This window comes from Brachypodium distachyon, chromosome 3 (assembly GCF_000005505.3).
Source record: "Brachypodium distachyon strain Bd21 chromosome 3, Brachypodium_distachyon_v3.0, whole genome shotgun sequence".
NCBI classification, from domain to species: Eukaryota; Viridiplantae; Streptophyta; class Magnoliopsida; order Poales; family Poaceae; genus Brachypodium; species Brachypodium distachyon.
Genome location: NC_016133.3, coordinates 39,514,304 through 39,525,308, shown reverse-complemented (window position 1 = coordinate 39,525,308; position 11,005 = coordinate 39,514,304).

The window sequence follows — 11,005 nt, the reverse complement described above, 5'->3', positions numbered from 1 at the left end:
AAAAGCGTCTAAATATATTAAATTGGAGTTGGTGGTGATGGTACGGGCGTCGCGGTACGTCACTTCACCGAAATTACGAATCTGCCATCGATGTCCCCACGTGTCTTTTAATCCCGGCTCCCGCGGTCCTCAAGCGCAGAAAAAACACGTGCCGCACAAAAAACGAAAAAAATAGACCAGAGCCCTCCTCGCTCCTCCTCCTCTCCTACGAATCTCACCCCCACCCTCCTGCCCGATCCGGATCTTGCCCGCCGCCGCTCTTCTCACCTCCGCCAGCTCGTGCGCGTCGGCGGTGTCCGTGTGCGGAAGGCGGCCGTGGACCCGTGGCTCCGTCGCGCGCTCCGACCGCCGCCTCCACCGGCTCGTGCGCGCCGGTAGCTCCCCCGGGACTTGGACGGCGATGGGATGAGCCTGAGGCCGGGATGGCAGTGGCCTCGCGCAAGGTAGCAGGGACCACATCGGCGCGAGCCATCGATGGCCCTCCGGACGGGCAGTCAATGGAATAGAACACAGAGATACATTCTCATTTTCATTCGCAACACGTTATCAGCAACGTTTGCTCTACAAACACAAAGGTTAGAATCATGGCAATCCAAGATCTACCCCTAGTTTTCCATACGGTTCTTGAGTTCCCTGGCCATCAAGGAAGCAGCCGCCAGTGTGCCCCTCACCGCCATCTGGCCCCACGCCGCCGGTGGGCCCCGCCCTGTCAGTGGGCGCCTTGCCGCCCGCGCCGCCCCCGCATGCGCCGTGCCCGTGTGCGCCGCCCGCGCGTCGCGCCCCTGGCCGACGCGCCGGATCGCGCACCGCCGGCCCTAACCGCACTGGCCCCCATGCCACTGCCGGCCTCCGCTCCACCGACTGCTCTCTCGCCGGAACTAGCGCCGCTGGCCTCCCCCGATTACTCCCCAACAATGGCGTGGATGCTCTCAGGTCCGACGCCACCAATGCTTGGGGAAGATGACGATTTCATCGTCGCCCTTGCGCCGCCACCGCCACCACTCTACTGCCCGGTGCACGGCTTTGGGCCGTGCCCGATGAGGGACGGCACGGCGCCCCCTCGCCTGTCGCCTACTCCGTCCCCGGCACATCGCCGCCCGTCGAAGCGCCGCCGCCGGCCATTGAAGACGAAGACTCCGGAGGTGGGATCGAAGAGATCCACTCGAAGGCTCGGTGCCTCCTCCGGAAGTTCGCGGCCACCATGGCGGCGAACCGCGCCGGCCCGGCCACCGGCGGGTGGTCCCCGTGCACCTTGGGCTTCTCCTCTCTCAACGAGGGGGAGCCCCCTTCTCTCTAGCCGCTAGCATGCGGCGGGCGGGCGCGCGGACGACGACGACGAATTTACAAAAAGTAACAGATATGACAAACAAATTTTGAAAAAATTCCTTCTTTATCGTCCGGATTGTACTATACATACATAAAGCTTGTAGCCCATGTTGCATATAAAATAATTTTTCAGAATGCCAATACATTCCAGACTTGGCATGATCGCCTCGGTCACCCCGGTATCGGGATGATACGAAAATTATTAATAATTCTGTTGGTCATAATCTTAATAAAGCAAAATTCCCAAAATCTCAAGATTTTGTATGCATAGCATGTGCACAAGGCAAGCTCATTTTAAGACCTTCTTATCTTAAAATACAAGCGGACCCACTACAGTTCCTTGAATAAATTCAAGGAGATATTTGTGGTCCTATCCAACCATTGTCTTGACGATTTAGGTATTTCATGGTCTTAATCGACGCATCTACAAGATGGTCTAATATGTGTCTATTTTCCACACGTAACCATGCATTCGCAAAGATAATGAGCCAAATAATTAAATTAAAAGCTCATTATCCAGAACATTGAATTAAAACAATTCGAATGCACAATGCCGCTGAATTCTCCTCACGCGCCTTCAATGATTATTGCATGGCATTAGGGATCGAAGTTCAGCACTCAGTCCCATACGTCCACACACAAAATGGTTTGGCTGAATCTTTTATTAAGAGAATTAAATTTATTGCAAGATCTTTATTACAGAATTGTAATCTACCAACAACCTGTTGGAGTCATGCGGTTATACATGCCGCTGATTTAATTCAATTGCGACCAACTGCATATCACACTACTTCTCCTCTTCAATTAGTACATGGAAAGCCACCAAGTATTTCCCATCTGCGAAAATTCGGTTGCGCTACATACGTACCGATCTCACCACCACAACGTACATCAATGGGACCACATAGAAAATTGGGGATCTATGTGGAGTACAAATCACCGTCAATTATCAAGTACTTAGAACCTCTCACAGGGGATCTATTCACTGCCCAGTACGCTGATTGTGTTTTTACTGAGGACCATTTTCCGGCATTAGGAGGAGAATTAAAGTACCAAAAAATAGAATGTCAGGAAATCAATTGGAATGTCCAAGGCATTTCCGCCTCTGATCCATGTACTCAAGGAACTGAACAACAAGTTCAGAAAATTATAAATTTGCAACATATTTCAAACAATTTACCAGACGCATTTGTTGATTACAAAGGTGTAACTAAATCTTATAATACTACACAGAACGTACCAGAAAGAGTGGAAGTACCTATAAAAAGCACTCAACCTCCTGCACCTACCGTTCAAAGGAAGAGGGGGAGAAGTATGACAACTAAAAAGGATCTAGCTTCCAGCAAACAACAAAAAGAATAAACGAAGGAGCCACGGCAAAGAAAACAGAAGAATAAACCTTCTGGACCTCCTTCAACAACAACAACAAATGTGAGTCAACATTTGATTGACCGAGATCAATTGGGTAATATACACCCTATGGATAACCAACATCCACAACCCAGCTCAATAGTGCACTCAATTACTGATGCTGGGACATCGGAAAACCTAAACTTAACCGCAACGGGAAATCGCGAACAGTCACCAAAGGTAAATGAAATTTCCACAAATTATTTAGATACTGGAGAAACATATAATAGAAAGGCTACATTCGTCGACACATATTTCTCAACTAAGATTGCAGACAACCTTCTAAATGATCATGATCCAAAGACCATAGCTGAGTGTGAAAAACGCTCCAATTGACCTAAATGGAAGGATGCAATTCAAGCAGAAATAGCGTGGCTCAATAAAAGAAAAGTATTTACAGAAGTAATATCTACACCTCCAAATGTTTTCCCAGTGGGATTCAAATGGTTTTTGTCTAGAAAAGGAACGAAAACAATGAGGTGGTGAGATACAAAGCGAGACTAGTAGCACAAGGGTTCACACAGAGACCCGGCATTGATTTTAATGAAACATATTTTCCGGTTATGAGTGGAATTACTTTCTGATATTTAATCTCATTGTATGTTCAAAATCGTCTATCTATGCAGTTGATGGACGTCGTGACCGCATATCTTTATGGGTCATTAGATTCGGATATTTACATGAAGGTTCCCGCTGGAATCCAAATTCCGAATGTTAACGCAAGACGTAACATGTACTGTGTAAAGTTAAATAAATATTTATACGGTCTAAAACAGTCGGGTAGAATGTGGTACAACTGACTAAGTGAGTTTCTCATTAAAAGGGGTTACTCTAACAATGATGACAGCCCATGTGTATTCATCAAGAAATTCAAAACAGGATTTTGCATTATCTCTGTATATTTTGATGATTTAAACATCATTGGCAACAAACAGGATATTGATGAGGCTCGTAATCATCTAATGACGGAATTTGAAATGAAGGATTTGGGTAAAACCAAGTTCTGCTTAGGTTTACAACTTGAGCACCTTTCTTCGGGAATATTGGTTCACCAAGCTACATATATTCAAAAAATCTTGGAAAAATTTAACATGGACAAATCCTATCCATGCAAAACACCTATGGTAGTTCAATCTCTAGACGTAGAGAAAAATCCATTCAGACCAAAAGGTGATGGAGAGGAAATTTTGGGATCTGAATTCCCACATCTTAGTGCTATTGGAGCATTAATGTACTTAGCAAATTGCACCCGGCCGAATATTGCATTTGCAGTAAATTTACTAGCTAAACACAGCGCAGCTCCAACAAAACGCCATTGGGTAGGAGTCAAGCAAGTTTTTTGCTACCTACAAGGCACGAAAGATTTAGGTCTATATTTTCAAAAGGAAAACCAAGACTCTGAATTAATCGGATACACTGATGCTGCTATTTATCTGATCCCCACAATGCCAGATACCAGACCGGTTTCGTGTTCCTACACGGTGGGACAACAATATCGTGGAAGTCTTCTAAACAAACTCTAGTGGCTACATCCACAAATCATTCAGAAATAATAGCCTTATACGAAGCATCTCGTGAAAGCGTATGACTATGAAGAATGATTAACCAAATATAACAATCATGTGGTATTGGTTCAATTGAATCACCAACGATTATCTATGAGGATAATTCAGCTTGTGTTACTCAGATGCAATCAGGTTATATAAAAAGCAATATAACTAAACGTATTGCACCTAAACTATTCTATCCTCATGAATTACAACAAAATGGGGAGATAAATATCTTGCAAACCAAATCATGTGATAACCTCGCAGATTTGTTTACTAAGTTCTTGCCCAACTCCACATTTCAGAAATATGTATATGGGATTGGTGTGCGACAACTTAAAAATTTGCAAGCATCAGGGGGAGTATTCACCTGAGTTTAACCTATACATAACATCATATTGCACTCTTTCCCTATTATGAGTTTTACTTACTAGTTTCTCATAAAAGGTTTTTAATGAGACAATATTAACATAAGATTATATGTCATATTTTCTATTTTCCCCACCGGGGTTTTTGTAGATAATATACAAGGCATATTTATTGTCCACATAATTCAATAGGAATTATCAAAAGACAATATTCAAAATATGTTATACCATTTTCTCCTTAATTTTCCCATTGGGTTTTTAAAAGGAGTTTTCATAACATATCAATATTATTATTATTTTCACAATATTTTTCCCACAGGGTTTTTGGAGGAAATTACAAGATTCCATGATGATTCGAGAATATACAAATCAACGAAGCAAATTGATCAAAGGGGAGTGTTAAGAATAATTATTTATGATCAATTAGATTAATTATTAGTTAGTTAATGAATTATTAGGCAGTTGCTTATGTAACTGTTCGTGTCCCAAATTTTGGAAAATTTGGGACGCGAAGGCAAAAGTTTGGGACACCAATACATGTATTGGTGCCTCTTCATCCTGTATAAATATCATCATCAATCAATGGAATAGAACACAGAGATTCATTCTCATTTTCATTCACAACAACTATTACGGAACAACTAGCATGGTGCCGATTGCGCGGGAAACATCTTTAATCATGCATCATTACTTTTTAAATAACTTAGATATGTATTGTTGTGTTATGTACATGACAGGTTGATAAAACAACAGGATTAATCAACCTCAGTCTATCTAGAAAGGTAGAATTAATCAATCTCACAACCTCTATAAGTATGAAAGTATATTGAGTGAAATATGTTCTGAACATGAGACAAATGATTCATTTGCATGTGTTTTTATATTCAAATCCAGAACTAAACAACGTGTGTCGGATGGTCGTTTAAATTTTGCATCAGATTAATTGATTGTTTGTGTGTCGTGGTGGTGGCATGGCAGATGCCATAGGATGTCTTAACTTGGGGCCGATGGACGAAGGAGGAACCGGAGGAGGGAGGACGTGAAGGGAAACACGCACAAACACACAAGCACACCTCGATTTACCTAGGTTCGGAACCCTCTTGCCGAGGTAAGACTCCTACTCCTGCTTTTTTGTATTAGCCGAGATAGACAAGCTCTTATAATGGCGCTCCTTGAGCAGTATTCTTGTGACTTGAAGGGAAACAAGAAGGGAAACAAGAAGAAGAAGAAGAAGGGGAAACCCTAGATGACTAAGTGCTCCCTCTCCTCTCCACAGAGGGGTAGTGCTCTATTTATAGTCCGCCCATGTCACACTGACTTGTGAGCCGAGTATAAACGTCACCTTCCTTGGCCCCCCCGGGCACGCGGCTTGGTTCCCTCCGGGTGGCACCGCAGGGGACAAGACAACTTTACTTTCCCTGGCACCCTGCAACAAGTACTGTTGACCTCTGCCGGCTCCCATCAGAGATTCTCTTTCGGTGCTTCTTTTGTGCGGTCGCCTGGCACCGCTACATAAGCGGCGACTGCTTTTCCCGCGATAATGATGACGCTGCTTTTCTTTGCGCCGTGTGGTCAGGATAAGACCGTTGAAGGATCTCGGCACGGACCGAGATCAAGGGGTTCGTCCTTATCCTGCAAACTCATAAGACAAGATAGTCATGCCGGCATATACCCGGTATGCCGGCTTAGTGTTAACTTGGCTTTACGATGCCGGCATACTTGACCATGCTGGCTTTGCCTTCGTCATCTCGGCTAGAGCGTGTCGTCATGACCCTACTCGGGGTCATCCCCCCGACACTAGTCCCCGAAGCTGTTGCGGTCCGGTAGGGAAGAATGTCGGGTCATGACAATTTCCCATAGACAAACCACCAAAGCCTACAAGGGTTCAGCCGAAGAGGATGCCGAGACAACTCCGAGTTCTCTTAGCCGAGATCAAGTTAACCCGACATACCGAGTCGGCCTGCCTAATCAGCCCTTGACCGAGATTCCTTTCTCCTCCGTGGCCGACAATAGAGAACTTCCTTCTGCCGACATTGATGCCATCTGTTGCTTGTAGTCTGCGCTTCTCTAAAATAATGGGAGGATAAGACTCGAGTTACTACCGGTGCGCTTTTTGAGGCAAGCGCGTCGTCCCATCGGGCAGTAAAGCCGACAGAGCCATTAAGAGGGGAATTTCGGTTCCCACGCAGACACTTATCCTCCCGGATCCTGCGAGATTCTCAGCGCCACGCCGCACGATAACCGAGTGCGTGCGCTTTAATGGGGTTACTTGCCCCAACATCGTGCGTGTTCTTCCCGTTGGCCACTGGGATCATGAGCGCGGGGGATATGCGCCCCATTTACTGCGCCGCGGGTATAAGTAAAGGGGGACTTAGAGGGTAAAAACCCTTCACACTCCTCGTCCTCCTCGCATTCCTCTGCCTCTTTGCTCTTCGCGCACTCCGCCATTACCGCCAGCCCGAAGCTCCTCCGCCGCTGCGGTCCTTAGCTCTATGCCACCGAACTCGTAGCCGCAAGCTCTCTCGCGCTCGCTTGAGTCTCCGCCGCACTTCCTTGCTCGCCCGAGCCTCGCGCGAGCACCCTCTCACCGAAAAGAGCAAACCCTAGATCTGCTCCTAACCATGGCTTCTTCTTCCCGAAACCCCGCCGCCGTTGACTCTGCTGCTCGGCAGATGGAAGAGAGGACGGGCTCGGAGCGAGCCGGCTGGGAGGGCTCCGACATCTCCCCGGTAGACGTTGCGTGGCTCCGCCGTTCCCAGCGTAGTCCGGAGGACGTGGAGTGTTGGATTCCCGGCGACGAGACTGTGCCGACCCCGGAGCTTGGTGAGCATGTAGTGTTTCTCGCTCACTTTGAACGCGGCTTTGCCCTCCCGGCCAGCGATTTCCTTAGGAATTTCTTAGACTTTTTCGACCTCCAGCCACACCATCTTCCGGCGAATGCCATCCTCACGCTCTTGGCATTCGTCACTTGCGGTGAGGCCTATCTTGGCCTCTGGGCTTCCGTAGACTTGTGGGCCAGGTACTTCATGTTCCCGACAAAGTAAATCCCGGCGCCGCTAAGCCGATGACCCAGTGCGGCGCCGCCACTGTCATACCTCGCCGGGGTTTGGTGTTTCCCTGGATTCAAGGTCTTGAGTCTTGTAAAAAATGGCTCAAGACCTTCTTCTACGTCAAGAACTCCTCCGAAGCCGACAAGATCAACTTGCTGGGATTTGTAGTCGGCCCGCCGGAGGAGAAGAAAAACTGGACGTTCGATCCGAAGGAGACCACGCCGAGATCAACGAAATCCATGCCAGCATCCTCGAGCTCAAGGAGGAGGGGATGACGGCCGATGTGCTTCTACGGCGGTCAGTTCGACCCGGACCGGGTGTCGACCGTCCGGCTTGACCAGGTTGAAGTCCGGCACCGGGTTAAAGCAATTGCGAAGACCAGCATGCCGGAGCGCCGGAAGCACCGTGCGCCCTCGGTAATTTTTTTGTTTATATGTATCTTCTGTTCTCATCCGACATATGGTTATATCGGCTTTACTTTGATTAAGACTTAACTCGGCGGCACCTGATTCTTTTGTGCAGAGGTTCGCCCGTCAAAGCAACGAAGACGGGAAATCCCCGGACAAACGCTTCGCGGCCCCACGCAGGACCATCGATCATGAGGATCCGGATTTAGAGGACCACATGCCGATAGCCCATGCCGGCCCTCGTCGTGTCGAATGTAAGTATCTCCGACATCTTCACGTAGTCCTTAGAACATTCATCATTAAGATACTTATGTCTGCATTACCCCGGAAACAGTCGACTCAGACGAGCCTGCTGCCGCGGAGACGTCGGGTCCGGCCGCCGCTGGGGCATCGGGCCGAGAGAGGCATGCCATCCCGAAGCGCGCCATGCCGAGAAGGATCTTCAACAGACTGTTAAGCGGAAGAAGACTGCTTGCCAACGGCTCCATCTCCCCGCGCCAAGATTGCAAACCAGGCCACGGGTGAGACCGAGACTGTCGTGGATCCGACACCTCCTAGCCGGGATGTTGGCCCAAGCGTCGAACTGCGATCGTTGACCAAACCGGGATGCCCGCGGTCGGGACCTCGGCAGTCAGGGCTGCTCCTTCCTCGGCAACGGCCGAGACTTCGGTGGAGCCGCAGGTCATGAAGACACCACGACAGCCGGCAACGGGGTCCCAAGAACCCCAAGGACCACAGCCGACTCCGACGCCGCCATCGTCACCACCGCGGCCGGAAGCTACTCAGCTTGCTGCGGCAAAAGCCAAGAAGGCTAAGGGCTTTGCTATCCCGGCGGGATCAGCGCCTCTGGATTCTTCCGACCCGCAGCCTACCCGGAGGCACTAGGGAGTTCCCCTCAGGACGACCAATGGGCACAACTGGGGGTCGCTGGGCCAGTTCATAATGGACTGGAACAGCACCGATAACTATGAGGTGACCTCCAGCACCCTCCAGTCAGCGCGGCAAAGCCCCCTGGTGGGACCTCCACCTGCAGCGACTCCAGAATCGGTGTCTGCCCGGATGTACCAAGCAAGGATGGCCTTGTTTGAGGCCAGCCGATCTGCAGAGGTACGAAGAATTCCTTAAAAGATTTTACTTTTAATTCCAGTATAGTATCAATACTCCTAGTCCCTGAGGTTTAGGGCGAGTAAGAATTAGTCGGTCTGAAGCTTATCCCCTAAAACTTCAAACACTCTGCAACACTTAGAAACTTCAAACACTTATTCCCCGAGATTCATGCCGGGTTTAAAATAGTTGGCCTAAAGCCTTAGAAACTTCAAACACTTATTCCCCGAGATTCAGGCCGGGTTTAGAATAGTTGGCCTGAAGCTTTAGAAACTTCAAACAGCTATTCCCCGAGATTCAGACCGGGTTTAGAATAGTCAGCCTGAAGCGAATAGTTGTTGACTTCTTACTGGCATAAACTTATCGGTGAATCATCATTTTGCAGTCCTGCATGAATAAGCGCACCGCTACTTTCAAGACTTTGCTAGCAAAGTACAAGAAGCTGGAGGCGGAGCATAATGCTTTGGTAGCCGATCACCAGAGCCAGAGTAAGTATATTTTGTCGTCATAAAACCTTTGTCTGAGTATCAATGCGCTGCGGAAACTAACACGTGCTCTTGCTCACAGCCGGGGACAATGCTCAAGTGGCGGAGCTCCTGAAGCGCTTCGCCGAAGTCGAAGGTATCATCCTATCCTTATTCGGGCTCCATCCACTGTAAACTCCAGCTTTTGTAATTTATGTCCGCTACACAGATGAGAAGACTCGGCTAGCCGAGCAGCATCGGGAGGACGTGGCCCGGCTGCAGGCATAAGTCGCGGCGCAGGCGGAGGCGCATAAGAGCGAGGTGGGTCAACTCACCTCGGCCCTCTCTACCCAGGCCGATGAAAAGATCCGCCTGGAGAGCGAGGTGCAGAAATGCAAGGGTCTGGTCGCCGAGATCGAGACCCGCGCCACTGCCGCCGAGAAGGAGGGTGCTGAGAAGACCCGGTTGCTTAAGGTTTTCCGGCATGAGGTCGTCAAGATCGACAATATGCTGACCAGTAAGCTGCCCTGACACAAATTTCTTCATCTGATCACTTGTCCGAGTAATAGTAACAGGACGCCGAGACTCATTACTATTTTTTGTGCTTTTGTCAGAATTTTTCCCACAATCGGTGGAGACCGCCCAGGCTACCGTGATCAAAGCGCGCAGGAAGAGGGATCCAGCCGGAACAACCCCCTTCGAATACGATTTAGTGGATTATCTGGTCAGCATTGCTAGCCGGGTAAAGCCTCTGAAGTCATTCAGGGTTAATATGCTGAACGCCGACATCCGGGCCTTCCAAGCTCTATGGCCGGGAGAAGAAGCTTCGACCGGCATCCCGGAACTGGCGACGCGGCTTCTCGAGGTGGAGGATCGCCTCAATGATTGGTGGGAGTCAGCCGCACGCGTCGGCACTGACGAGGCATTGTCGTTCGTACTATCTTGGTACGACGGCATCAACCTCGATGTGCTGCAATCGATGCGAATTAGCTCCCCCTATCTCTCGGATCCTGAGTTGATCGCCAAGCGCAAAGAGCGGGCCTATTCCTTCATTCAGTATGCCGATGTGCATAAGTGTGTGGAGGGCCCGACATCCGAGGCAGAGGCCAAGATGGCCGACGAAGACGAAGAAGAGGCCATCGATGAAGAGAGTGCCGTCGAGTCGGCGTCCACCGCCACGGATGCTCCGAGTTCCGGTGCCAACAATCCCTCCATCTCTTCTTAGTCATGTCGGCAAAAAGAACTTTGAAAATTATCAGATCCCCGGAATGCCGGGTGCATATGTAACCGGGTTAACATACTTTTGTTTGCAAGACATCATATTTTTAA